Source organism: Canis lupus, chromosome 33 (assembly GCF_048164855.1).
Source record: "Canis lupus baileyi chromosome 33, mCanLup2.hap1, whole genome shotgun sequence".
NCBI lineage: Eukaryota > Metazoa > Chordata > Mammalia > Carnivora > Canidae > Canis > Canis lupus.
In genome coordinates, this window is record NC_132870.1 from 4,055,875 (window position 1) to 4,071,278 (window position 15,404).

Consider the following 15,404-nt stretch of genomic DNA (forward strand, 5'->3'; position numbering starts at 1 on the left):
ATCACCCCAGAAAGTTGTTTCAAAGACCAAGTGAGAAAATCTACATGCCTGTCTTACAACATGTCCTCAGTAATAAACTTGAGTATTTACTCAGTAATTTGAACCTTACCATGGGTTAGTGGGACATATGATTTAATTTCTACTCTCAAAGATCTTCCAGGATTCCTGGAAGATAAATAAAAATATCAGAAATTCATTTATCAATTCAACAAACTTTATTTGAGTGCCTAGTATTTTCCAGATATTCTTCTAAGCTTTGGGCAGATAGCAGTAATCTCTACAGACAAGATCCCTGCCTGCACACACTGTATAGCCCAGTGTGGGGGGGAGGGGCAATAATACCAAGTGTACAAAGCAATGTTTAATTTCTAGTAACAACAAATGCTATAAATAAAAATATATTAGGAAAAGGGTCACCTGGGTGGCTCAGTTGGTTAGGCTGCTGACTCTTGATTTCAGCTCAGGTCATGATCTCAGGGTCCTGGAATCCAGCCCAGTGCCAGGCTCCCTGCTCAACAGAGAGTCTGCTTGAGGAGTCACTCTCTGCCCCTCCCCCATCCCCTGATCACACACTTTGTCCCTCTCTATCTGTCTCTAAAATAAATAAATCTTTAAATATATGTATATATTAGGAAAAGAAGACAGAGACTAATAATAATAATTAGGGACAAGGCAGAAAAAAAAACAAACGAGGTGGTCATCTGAGGAAGGACATAAACAAAGTTAAAGAACAAGCTATATAAAGGTCAATGAGGGAAGATAATTCCATACAGAAAAAAATGTTCAAGGTAAGTAGGAGCAAGCTACTATGTTAAAAGAACAAGCCAGAAGCTAGCAGATAAAATTGCATGCTTTCTAATTTATTAAAGAAGGAATTTTTTAATTGCAGGAAACAGTATTTATGAAATCAGAACCTAAAACTTGCTTCACACACAATTTATTAGTTCAGCGTTAGCTTTTATGAGTCACTTCTCTGCTAGATTTTGAAAATACATTTGAAAATGTCTGAGATTTCCTTTGTTTTCATAAAGCTAGTCTAGTATTCTGTTTTCCCTATCATTAATCTCCACAGTGTATTTGTACTAGATTTGGACTGCAATCTACCCAAATCTCTTGGCATAGCATGGAATGGAGTTTTATTGAATCTGCTAAAAAAAAAAAAAAAAAAAAGCAAGCTGCAGCCTGCAGTGCTTCAGAAGGCATACAATGATATGCAGAAGTCCGTAACAGGGTCTAAAAAATAATTATGGTTTCCGAGTTTCAAGTTTTTAAGACAAGCCTCCAGGTGAATTTTTAATATTTTACAGTAAGGAAAAATGATAGAAGTAAATACAATTTAGTAGGCAATATAAAAATCTTGGCTGAATGAGAACTTAATTAAATGATAGCCTTCTCTGGTTGCTATACCTTTATGTTTAGTTTTATAGAGTATTCTAAATATTTTTATGTTCTTTGTATATAGTTGAAAAAGTGAATGAAAAAAGATTTACAGAAAAAGAGAAATCAAGATCACTGAAAGGGGATAATCAAAATAAAACAAATTAGTATTATGGTTAGCACAATTTAATACTAATTATATGATGCACGTATAATAATTTAATACATTTGTTAAGATGCAGCCAATGCAACAAAAAATAAAAGGCTGTATAAAAACATACTTAAGGCCAGAAATCCTGGCAGCTATAAAATGCTTAAAGAAACAATTTTATGGAGACTGACAGATCTATAGTGGTAGAATCCAAGAATCCTTAATAGAGGTAATCATTCACTCAACAAACATTTATTGAGTAAGCCAGACAATAGATGAAAACCCAATGTCTGAAAACCCCTTACATATCACATCTATATGTATCATTTCATTTGATAGTTGTTGCCATCCTGTGAAGTGTCTACAGAAATTCAAAGGCTCTAATGACCACCACCTAGCTCATACTCTTAGTGAGTAGAAATGCTGGACTAGAAACCCAGGCTTTTTGGCAACATATTTCCTGCTGTTTCCAGTATACCATGCTAACCTTCCTATTCATCTGTACAAGGTTGAGGCTAGAGCATTCCTCTTCCTCAGACTTAATTTTCTTCCATTAAGAGTCATCTTTACCAAAAAGAAAATGAAGAGGCTGGGAATCTCATAAAATGCTCTTAGAACCAAGTGAGAATTGAAGCACATGCAGAGGAGGGAGAGAATGAGATGAAAGAGACAAGAAGAAAGGAAGAACTTCTTGAATGAAGAAGTTTCATGGGTTGGGGACAAAGTAAGAGGGAAGAGGAGAGGACAGATTAGGTAAAGGGCAGCAAAGAGGTGGGCACACTCCAGGGAAATGTCCTTCATTGTAATTTTTAAGTAGATTTGGTGCTTATTACATTAGCTTCTAAAGATATTTCTCAAGGGGGAAAGTCATGTAATTTTCTAGAAAAAAAAATTGTATAGGATTTCCCCATGACCTGCAAGATCAAGCCCAAATTCATTAGCATGGCTTTTAATGCTCTCAACAAACTATCTTCCACCTTTCTGCCCACCCTCTGCCCCTTTCACTCTTACCCAAACCAAATTTAGGGAGTTTTTGTTGCTGCTGCTGCTGCTGCTGCTGTTGTTGTTGTTGTTTTGCAGGAGGTTTTTTATTTTTATTTTTTTCAACACTTATCAAGGCTTGGAATTGTCTTATTTATGTGTATTGTTGGTCTCCTCCTCTAGTAGAAGGCAAACTTTCTATGGGTAAGCACTCTATCTGCTTGGTTCACTGCAAAATCTACGGTGTCCATAGAGTATCTGACACATAATAGGTGCCCAATAGGTCACTTTCTCACTTTTCATCTCACCTTGCATATAATGAGGGATAGTACATGTCAGGGGCTCAAGGACACTCAGGTTTGGATTCCAGCTCTACATTAGCTCAGTAACCTCACTTAGAAAATGGGGAAATACTTTCTTCTTTACATCGTTCTTTTAAATCCTGTGTGATACACGATTTACACTGCAAATATTTCTTCCCTTCTTTTCTTCCTTCCACCTCCTTTTCTCTCTCTTTGATAAAGAATGTGTTTTTGCAGGATAAACCACTGGTGTGAAGGAAAAGGAGAAAGGGGGGACATTTCTACATACTATTTTTAAATTATGCCTCTTACACATTAAAAATCACAGTGTCAGGTTTGGAAGAGGATTTTAAGGTTCATTTGGTCTCCTCTAAGATGTGGCAATTTCCTCTATAATTCCCCAACAACATGATTGTCCAGCCTATGCTTAAACAGCTCTAGCAAGAAAAAATCCACCTCCTATTACTTTCTAGACATCAAAAAAATTGTAAACCACATATCACAACCATGTAAAATTGTAGCATCAGCTAATATTAAATATAGTTTGCATAGTACAATAAATTAATTAAATTATCTTTAGTGAGTCTATTTGAATAGAAACTTCAATGTCAAGTTTCCTGGAATTTCTTTATCAGGACCTCTAAAGTTGTATTTTTATTGATATTTTTAAAATAAATTCCTATAACATCAAACCTATAAAGGGTTCATCACAGACCAAATACCTCTCTAACCTTTTAAGCTTTCACAGTAAAAACTGTCTTTTTTATTTATATAAGTTTGGGAAAGATACAAATGTAATCATAACCCCCAAGGCAAAATTTTATGGCAGTTTTCAGAACTCTTCACTATAAAAACTACTCAAACCTACAAACATAAAAGTTTCCAATAAAATTTGTTTTAGATACTGGCAATAAAACATTCTTTGCTTGCCTCTTAACTTCAAATTTTGGAGCCACGGCCGTCCAAATGCCAAAGATATATTTCACATTCCCCAGCCACACATTCTCCAAACTTTTAATCTCCTCCAATTGAAAAACACTATTATTATTTATTAAATATTATTTATACTTCATATTTAAGGAATATGTGTTAATGAAAATAAAAGAAAAATTAGGTGATAGTAAAAAAAATCATAAAGAGAGCATCACATGAATCTTTAAGTAAGTTACTATATTTTAAAATATGGTCCTCATGTTTTCACCTAAAAATGTTTGTGTTTTTTTAACCCAGCACATGTTTCATAATGAAAGTTTAAATAATAAGGGAGAAAAGTGTGCCTATAAGCATACATGGGATTCATACTGGAAAGTTTCCTGAGAGCAAGTATATGTTCTAGTATTAAGGCATTTGGAAAGCTGATTCCTCTGCCAGCGCTGGCCCTCTCAGTGCATCAGAGAGAGGCTGCCAGGAGCTTCCATACTCAGGAAGCACCTGGAAGCATCCTAGCCCTGGGCCCTCACAGTTTTATCAAGGTATTTCTTTCAGGCCTCAGACCTTGAAGTCAGTCCATTCCATTCATGCTCTGATCTCTGTTTCTCTGAGGCATCATGTAAAATATAAACCAGGTTCATTCCTTTCACATCAGGGTATTGTTCACTGTGCAGATGACACCTGGTGGTATATTGTCAAGGCACGTACATGCCTGTTCCTCTACCTTAAGAGTATTGTGTGCAGATGGGCAAAGGCTTTGGCACCAGACCATTTATATTTGAACCTTAGCACTCCCACTTTCTAACTGCGTTAAGCTGGCAAGTTAAGAAACTTCCAAGTGACAATTTCCTCATCTGAAAGAAAACTGGGGGGAGGGGGCTGGTCCTTCCTTTTGCCTTCTTCCTGACTCATGGTCCCATTGCTGACCTCCTGGCAAACTCTTTCAACTTTATACTCTGTTTCTCTTTAAATAAAGTCCTTGTCATAATTCATATTCCACAGAATCTAGCCCTGAGACAAAGAATCATGTGTAGGTGACTAACTGTATGATACCTAGAGACACCTATAAGGGAACGAGGGGGGCAAGGAGAGGGAAAAAGTCAAGCAGGGATCCACCTTCAAGCAAAGATTTAGCCTCACTTGATCCCACACAGGAGCTCTGGAGCCTAAATTACACCTGTAAGTCTCAACTTTAAAAGGTTGCCAGATAAAATATAGGACATCCAATTAAATTTGAATTTCAGATAAACAGATTCTTTTTAGTATAAGTATGTCCCAAGTACTGCATGGAACAAACTTAAACTAAAAAAATTATTTGTTGGAATGCCTGGGTGGCTCAGCGGTTGAGCATCTACCTTCGGCTCAGGCCATGATCCCGGGATCCAGGATAGAGTCCCATATGGGGCTCCTTGAAGAAGTCTGCTTCTCCCTCTGCCTGTCTCTCCGCATGTTCTTTCTCTTTCTGTGTCTCTCATGAATAAATAAATAAAAAATCTTTAAAAAAAAAAACTATTTGTTGTCTTAAGTGAAATTCAAGTTTAATTGGCCATTCTATATTTTTTATTTGTAAATCCAGAAACCCTACAAAGGCCAGGCTTCTGAACTACGGCAGTGGCAGCATGGGCATGGGGATGTGGACAGGGTTGGGAGGAGCTGACATAACCAGTAAAAAGGATTAGATGGAATCCCAGTGGAACACCATCAGTGTCTGCTAGTATCTTGTGTTCTCTCATTTTCTTCACACATTCCCTCTCCTTGCTTTCCATTATGGAAATTTGGCTCATCCCTTAAGAACCTTCACTTTGTTGCAGTTTTCACAAGGGGGCCTGCTTTTTCTCTGGGGAAAAAAATAAAACTGGCTTTCTACAATTCTTGACTGTGACTTTTAGATCACATTCTGAATCCCCAGAGCTAAAGTCTCTCCTCTCTGAGCTCTAGCTATCTGGCTATTGCCTTCTACCCCCCTTGAAGTTTTGTATATGTTCAAGTGACTATTGACCAGTTTACTGATAACTATGGTATCTAGATCATAGGTACCCTTTGGCACCAAATGCTGCCACCATTTTGGTGGCTACTTTGTCAATTAGGTAGTCTCAAAGTTTTGGTATCTCTTCTCCATTTTCATAGCACATTATCTTGATTTTTATCTGACCTAACCATTCTTGGGAACATCCCAACCCTTGAAAATGTAAGTTAATTGGCCCACTTTGACAATACTCTTACCCATTCAGTTTTCACTCTATTACTCTTATTACATTAGGCCTTAAACTTAACAGAGACACTTACCTAATCCATCAAGTCTTCCTGAATTAGTTTCCTTCTCTCTTTGGCTACACATTTCACTCTTTTATTAATATTTCTAAAAATTCTCAACGGCTTCCTCCCTTTTTCTTTCTGGGATATCCATTCTTCAACCCACAGCTATGCAAACACTTCCTTTCTCCATCCTTCCTGAATTTTATTAAAAGATTACCATGATGTAACATATATTGGGATACCAGAACTCTCATTAATAGTAAGAGAAACAAGTTTAAATCATACTGAAGTTAACCACATTGTATTGCTATAACATACTCCCAGGAGACAGTGGGGTTTTTTTTTGTTGTTGTTGTTTTGTTTTTCGTTTTTTGTTTTTTTTTGAGATAGTGGTTTTTTTTTAATTTTATTTTTTATTATTTTTATTTATTTTTTTTAATTTTTAATTTTAATTTTTATTTTTTTATTTTTGGAGATAGTATTTTAAGTGCAAAGATGTGATACACTGCAATTTTTCTTTCAAAGTCATTAAGCTTTTAACACGAAGAATATCAGCTTGAGTAGAATAGAAGCTTGGGTCTATATATTGAGCAATTTCTCTTGCTACAGAATAAATGGGGAGTACTATTTTTTTAAAAAGAAATGCTGGATCCATATTATTATATATTGAAAATAGATGACCACGGAAAGGATATAATTATTATTTTCCTTGAAAAGTAGGTTTAAGTTTAGCCCTTATTTCTAATATCTTTGATTACATTTATCTACCTCGAAATTCAAAAGAACAAAAAGGTCAGAAATATGATGAAACAAAATAAGAATTATCATAGGCACAAATATATACTTACATATAAACACAAAAATGAGATGAAACAAAGGGCAATTGTCACACACATATTCATGAATACAAAAATTAAGTTTTTACAAAGTTTAGGGTTTTTCTTTTTTTGAAATTAAATAAAAATAACCTGAGGGGCAATTTTAAAAAAGCCTAAAACATTTTCAAGTTCAACATTGCACAAATAAATATAAAGGCATACTTATTTCAAAACAAGGCTAATAAGATATTTTACAGCAGGTTCATAATTCATTAGACCATCACTATTCAAAACCAGAACAGCTAAAAGCTGGAAACCATGTCGTCAAGAGACCCCTCTACTTTGAACAGTAAAACTGAAGTAAAGGTTAATATTTTAAGCCCATTTTTTCATTCCTTGTCTTATTTTACTGTCTAAGCCATTTAGCATTTAGTATTCATGAAGGTGCGTGAACATTAATTTTGGTTTTTATATACTTGTTTCAGACATACTTAAACTGGAATAGTTTGATTACTACACAAAGTATAAGGTACTAAATCATAATGCTTCTCCATTTAGTAAAATTGGATTTTGCTAATCTTTTGCTTTAAATTTTATTTGCTGGGCTGTAATATCCTCAAATATTTCCATATATCATTAGATTCCTTCTCTTGAGTCCTGAATCCCAGTGTAAGTTGTTGTGCGTGGGGAGATAGTCTAATATGATTAGGAAAATGATTACTTCAAACAGCTGGAAGAAGAAGGCCCAAAGAATGAGTTCCTGATGAAAAATAACTAGTTAGATTCTCCTCTGCTCTAAAACTGAGTCTAAATTTTCAGGAGATGCAGGTAGTTTCTTAGAATTGAAGCTTACTGTGACTCAGGGAATAATATTTTCTATAAATGTTCCTCTGGGAATTTAAGCATATTAATGCAAGAAGCTGTAGGGGCATCTAACTTCCCTGTTTACCTGTAATGTGCATACACACACACACACACACACACACACACACTAAATGAGTTGGGTGCTACTGAGATAGACATGTGTTTGAAACCCACTACCCAACACAGGATATGTATTCTAGGCCTAATAAGTATAAAGTTCTGCTGATTAAAAAGTGTTTCTAAGTGTATCCCTCCAGGTGATACCTGTAAAATATTGTCTAAAAATCTCTACTTAGTTTAGGACCATGCTGGAACATTTATATCTTTACCAGGTAAGCTTTTCATTAATTCATTTGTTCACTCATTTAACAAATATATATTGAACGCCTGTCATATTATGTGCTCCACTGAGTACTGTAAAGAATTGAACTGTGCCAAAGATAAATGTCTTAGCACCCTGGAAACTTACATATGATGAGTATGATTCCAAACAATATGGGTTATATATGGCCAGGGAGCTTTCCATGTAAAAGTCAAGGAAGACTTCTTCAACCACGTGACCCTTGAGATGAGACCGGATTTGTGTATCCAGGAGGGGGTGAGGAAGGGCAGAGAGAATCCAAAAGATTGGATAGTGGGTTGAGTGTCTCTGCCTTCAGCTTAGGGAGTGATCCCAGAGTCCTGGGATCGAGTCCCACATCAGGCTCCCTGCATGGAGCCTGCTTCTCTGTCTGCCTATGTCTCTGCCTCTCTCTGTGTGTCTCTCTCTCTCTTAAAAAAAAAAAAAAATTGGATAGTAACTTCTTGAAAACATTAGCTCTGTATTTAGTTTTTGTTTTTAACCTGTTCAAATATCTGCATTCACAGTGGTTCAAAATAAACTAAGATATAAAACACAAAGCATGAGGGTAAGGTGCAATTTGGCATCCTCTATGGTCTTTTTGCTATTTGAAGGACCTTCATGTGGGTTTGACTTGAAAACAGATGGCGTGTAGTGCTGACAACGAGATAAATGTCCCTCCCCATTAGGATCTGTAGTTGGGTCTTTCTCTTAGTAAAGTATTTACTAAAGAATAAAGTGACCTGCTTATATATTAGTACTTATATATTAATCTGGTAATATTTTATATTCCTGTAGCCAATGTTAGAATTTATGATCTGGGATATGGTACTGCTATCAATCCAGCCAGTACTTTTACTTCTCATGGTTTATCTTAAACAGAACTACTGTATAATTGCTTTTGTGCTTTCCCATTTGTTTTCTCTTGTAAAAGAAAAAAGACGAGAATATTAACAAGCCAGCTGTTAACTTCTTTGATATTTCCCTGTGGTCTGTTCCATTAGAGGGGGCTAAGTTCTTAATATCAGTTGGATTTGTTAATTATTGGTAAACAGGGTTCTATAAGTATTAGATAATGGATTCATTTTGTGCATTTATTTTCATCATGGTAATCTGGGTGTTCTCTTGGCTTTAACTGCTTTGCTTAAAAAATACTTAAAAGTGTAATCCAGAATTCCAAGTCTTCCACCAAATTAAAGAAAGCAATGCTTTCCTTTATTTATATGACCAAAGCAAATATAATTTCCAGCTTTTTTTCAAGTATTTACTTCAGATGTTGAATGGAATTTTCTATACCTAACATTGTGGAGAAAAGAATATATAAAGGCCACTGCATTCATGATTTGACTGAACACTTAATTCATTTACTCAGGGTCAACTTTATACCAGGTTTTGTGTTAGGCTTTGGAGATGAAAGCAATGATAATGATGGGGAAAATGTCACCCTAGAGACTCCAAAATAGTTGATCCTTTCAAATAAAGTTCAAGGGCATCTGGTATGTCATTTGCTGTTTTTTTTGTAGACAAAGACAAGCTCTAGTAAATTATGCCACAAGACAGCCAACAAATGCCTAATTCCAGTCTCCATGGTGGTAGCCCAAGTCTTGGATTGATCAGTTCAAGTCTTTATAGTGCATCACAAGAGATATCCACGGGGAAACCAAGAGACATAGATCTAGATGTTTAGCCCTAAGGCAGAGAGATGATAGGAATAATTTATTTGACTAGGAGTATTTTAAAAAGAAAAAGGTCCTCTGCTCAGTGAGTTCCTGTAGAGAACATCTCTAAGATGAACCACTACTATCAGATGTGGTGGCACCTGCTGCATAGTTCTAAAGTAAGACATCTAGGAGACCTTGCCCTCCCGTGAGGGAATCTTCAGAAAGTATGTGTCTGCTGGAAACACAGAGTAAAAAATATTGATGGAACTTAAGCCAGATGTGCTTTAAGAATCCTCGACACCAAGTTTCTAATTTTCCTAGGACAGGGTTGAATTTTATTTATACTTTTCACTGAGGCAGAAGCATAAATGATATGCAAACTGCTTCACAATTTGCTTAGCTGGTGATTGTTTCCCAGAACTGACTCCTAAAAGCCTACTCAGTCCCAAGAACATCCTAAAGAAGTTGACCACTTCCTTGATTGGAAGATTTACAAGGCAGTAGATTCCCCTCCACCTCCCTGTATGTATAGGTCCATGGAGAACAACAAACTGAAATGATCCTCCTTTCCTGGAACCAATACGGAGGCAAGTGAAGAACAGGCAAATCCCCTGAGTCTTAAATGGCCTTTAACAGACATGTCCTAATGAAGCAAAGTTAAAAATTGGTAATAAATTAATGACAATGTGCCTCTTAGTGGCAATCATCCATCTATTCCTTCTTAGAGCACCTTTTAATTATTGTTACTAATGACAGAGTTTGGGGGTCACTGATTTCAGAAAAGAAGAAAACTTTTTTGCTTTCAAGGAAGTAATGTGCAGCCTCTGCATTCTGCATGTTTGGAATAACCAATGTTTATTACTTGTGGTTGTTACTTTGTTAAATGCTGGGCAATGCCATTGCTTAACTGGGCTGAAAAGACACTTTCTAAATTTGCCCTTTGTGCTACCAGTGCCCAAGGACATTGTCATTTGGGGCTGAACATTTGTAAATATTAACAATAAGAATAATATGCCCCATACCTATTCTGTCTTCACAGGGTACCCCAATAATCCCTAAGAAGTCATGGAGCTAGAGAAAATAATCCCTGTTTTATCTACTTCCCACCTTTCCATTATCTGGGCTTATGCCCAATTTAAACAGAGAATCATTCATCTGCTCACTGGTGATCTCCACAGCGGCTGGCTAATTCAGGCTCTTAAACATCTCTAAGGAGCTCCAAAATCTGCTTGGGAATTTGTCAGAATAACACACATTGGCAGCAATTTAACTTCACAAAGAAATCATGGAGTGAATGCTCTGCCCACCATTTCTCTCCCCCTTTTCTTCCTTCCACCATACCACATGACACATTCCAAATGGATGACTTTCTGGGGTTACCCTTTATAGAATATAATTCACAAATTGGGGAAGTAGAAGAGCAATCAACATGAGGCAACATTTTGACATCCTGGTTTTATAGCAACTAGGCTATAGTTTGGTAAGAGAGGGTAAGGGCATGACACTGGACACAACAGAGCATGAAAGAGAAGCCAGTGTTCCAGAGCTCCTGCTTGGCCATCCATGGTAAGCTTATGCCCGCTGCTGTCCTGTCTTTTTACTTCAGCCACCAAATGCATCTGATCTCTTCTCTGTCCTCAGACTTCCAGATTCAGAACTGGTGGTGAGTGCAGAAAAGCTATCAAGGAAAAATGAATGGGTGTATGTTCTAACTTTACCTTGCTCCTTCCTGCTTAACAAAGTAAGAAGATATTATAGGTAGTGCTAGAAAACTCACGATTAAGAAAATAAAAAGGATAACTACAGATTTATATTTTTAAGGAATTTGTTGAGCTTATGTTTTCAAAGCTTCTCCCACAATAACACTTTTTTCCACCTCCAAGATTGCTAATACAGAAACTATCCTTCAAAAGAAAATAATGTCATGAGAGTTTTTAAAAGCAATCGTGAGTGGAGGGAGATTGTAGGATTAATATCTTTAAATGAATTACAGGCTCTGTATGCATCAGTCTTTTGTGTTCATTCCTGGAAGAACAAAACATTGATTCCTGTCCACTGTGAAAATGCCCCAACAGAATGAAAGTTAGAATTTAATATAAGTATCAAACTTGTGATTGATTATGCTGTTCACTGAGAGATTTACATCACTAAAAGACAGCAGTTGTCAGCAGATTTTGTGCACCTTCCGGTCCTCACAATACCAGCAAGGCTTAGCCCCATCTTATCATTTTCACTAATTCCCGTCTTTGGATGAAAATTGAACCCTGAAAAAACCAAGTTCCCCAGAGGCTTTTGCAAGAAATGAACCCTCCCAGAATTAGCATCACTGTACAGCTTTTCTAACAGGCTAATACAGCCCCCTTTGAGGGGCAAAAGAAAATGCAATAAAGCACATCCAATCTCAAAGGCATCACTGAGAGTGAAGTAAGTTCAGCAGAATTTCTTTCAACTGGTTAAACTCTGATATATCATCCACACAGACAGCAAACCCGAAGTTACTCTTCTGCCTTTGTAGGACCAGAACATCTTCTTTCCATCAGTGATGAGGCTATGAGCCCATGAGACTGGTGGAAGATGCCTTCATTTATCTACATATTTATATATTTTAAAGACTTTTCCCATTAAAAATTTATTATTCAGTTTTCCAGAAGTCCTAGAGGTCTTGAGAAGAAAAACCACAAATTTAAGTCATTGTTGTTTGAATGTTTAAATTAGTAGCAACTATGAGAAAGGCTGCCTGAGTTAATTATATGAAGTTTACCTGCCCTGTAGGTGTGTGAGTTAGATTTTGCAGCCATTTCATCATTATTTTCACAACTCAGAGAAACAAATCTTCCATTTTTATGGTCTGTTTTATTTTAATGCAACATTTATCTCTTTGCCAGTGGATAGAAAGTCATACTTTATTGGTGTGATCCAGAATTAAGAAGCAAAACCACGAAGAGGTATAGTTCATATATGAATTTTCTTATTCCAGTTTCTGTGATTAAAATAAGTTGAAGCCTCTTTGTCCTCAAAAGAGACTGGCATTACTTCCCCTAATTCAAATCCCAATGATGTATTGCTCTTTAATATTAACAGTTATAGCTGGCCTGCCTCTTGCAGCACAAGCAACTTCAGCTCCAAATCTCAAGGTCTAGAGACCATCATCATTTGTTTAATGAGCCCCAGGAGGACCCAGTATAGCTCAGCCCATTAAGCAAGCTGGATCTCAAGCAAGGGCTATTGAAAGTTGACCTGAAACTGCCACAATTCTCCTTTGTGGGGTTTTGTTATGAGTCATAAAATTCACTTCCTCCATGGCAAATCCAACAGTATTTGTTAATTGTGTCTCTGCTCGTGCCATAAGCTTCACCTCACCAGAGCATCTGCTTGGGCTTCTTCCTATTGCTAATGATCATTTTCTACTTTCCAGTCACTAATTTTGAAGAAGCACCAGTGAGATATTGTGAAAATACACCCTTCAAGAGGGATCATGAGACTTAATTTCTATCCTCATTTCTGCCAATAGCTATCTAAAGTGACCTTGAGGGAGACTTGACCTCTCTGAACTTTGGTTTCCTCATCTGCAAAACTACATGACATACAAGGTCCTCCTGGCTTTAAGATCCTAGTTATATTCACATATAAAGAAAGGACTTTATTCTTACTAGTTTATTATAACTTTTGGCAAAAGTGGGCAATTTCGCATGATGTTTAAAAATTCACTAAATATTCAGTTACCAAATTCTGGGGACAACTCATTACACTTGAAGAAACTTACAACAATTTAAAAAAGAAAAAAAAAACACAACTCTGAGTTTCACAGCACACTAGCCCCATATGATTCTCTAAGGGTGCAAATGATAATTTAAATCTTTATTTTTCCCTTCTTAAAAATCTGGATTTGTTAGAAGTAATGCTTGGTGTTTATTACTGTGTGGTTTCATTTTGTTTTGCAAATCTTAACTATATTTTCTAAATACGGAAATTAAAACACAACAACTTTGGAATCTTTGGTCTTTTTTCATTCCTCATAACCATCAATCTCTCTGTAAAATTTGACAATTGTTCACTCCCTTAATATATTCCTCTCATTCAACTTCCATGACACTGTATTTCTGGATTTTCTTTCCCTCTTTGTCTGCTCCTTTTTTTCCCCTCAAATTTTTATTTAAACTCTGGTTAGTAAACATACAGTGCAACATTGGTTTCCAGAGTAGAATTCAGGCATTAATCACTTACACAATGCCCAGTTTCATCACAAGTGCCCTCCTTAATACCCATCACCCATTTAGTCCTCTGCCCACCTCCCTCTATCAATCCTCAGTTTGTTCTCTGGTTAAGGGTCTTTTATGGTTTGCTTCCCTTTCTCTTTTTTCCCTCCTCCCATATGCTCATCTGTTTTGTTTCTTAAAGTCTATGTATGAAATCATATGGCATTTATTTTTTCCTGACTGACTTATTTTGCTTAGCATAATACACTCTAGCTCCATCCATGTCATTGCAAATGGTAAGATTTCATTCTTTTTGATGGCTGGGTATTATTCCATTATATATATATATATATATATATATATATATATATATATATATATCATCTATTCTTTATTCATTCACCATTCTTTATTCATTCACCATGGACATTTGGGCTCTTTCCATAATTGGCTATGGAAATACTCCACTATTATCGATAGTGTGATCATGTATCCCTTCAAATCTGTATTTTTGTATCCTTTGGGTGGATACCTAGTAGTACAATTGCTGAATCATACGGCATTTCTATTTTTAGCTTCCACCCTACTGTTTTCTAGAGTGGCTGCACTAGCTGTGCATTCCCACCAATAGTGCAAGAGTATACCCCCTTCTCCACATCCTTGCCAACATCTCTTGTTTCCTGTATTGTTGAAGTTAGCCACTCTGACAGGTGTGAGGTGGTATCTTATGGTTTTGACTTGTATTTCCTTGATGATGAGTGATGTTGAGCATCTTTTCGTGTTTCTTCTTGACTTCCACTGGATCCTCTTCTTCTACTTCCCTTATACATAAGTATTTTCCCAGGTTCCATTCTAAGTTTTCCCATTGCCTCCATACATGCCCCATTAGTAATTTCTTTTATTATGTTGATAAGGGATTAATATTCAAAATGTATAAAAGACTTAAACAACTCAACATCAAAAAACCCCACAAATAATCTGATTAAAAAATGAACAGAGGACCTGAATAGACATTTTTCCAAAGAACATATGCAAATAACCAACAAAAACAAGAAAAGATGCTAACCATCACTAATAATTAGGGAAATGCAAATCCAAACCACACTGAAATATTACTTTGCACCTGTCAGAATGGCTAGTATCAAAAAGACAAGAAATAACAAGTGTTGGTGAGGAAGTGGAGAAAAAGTAACCCTTGTGCACTGTTGGTAGGAATGTAAATTGGTGCAATCACTGTGGAAAACAGTATGGAGTTTCCTCAAAAAGTTAAAAGTAGAAAAACCATACAATCTAGTAATTCTGATCCTGGGTATTTACCCAGAAACAATGAAAACACTAATTCAAAAAGATATGCACCCCTATGTTTATTGCTACATTATTTAGATATGGAAGTAACTCAAGCATTCATTGACAGATGAATGGATAAAGATATATATCAGATATATATATATCTGTGTGATATCTATATAGATATATAGATATCTATATCACACAGAAGAGATGAATGGATGAAGATGTGTTACACACA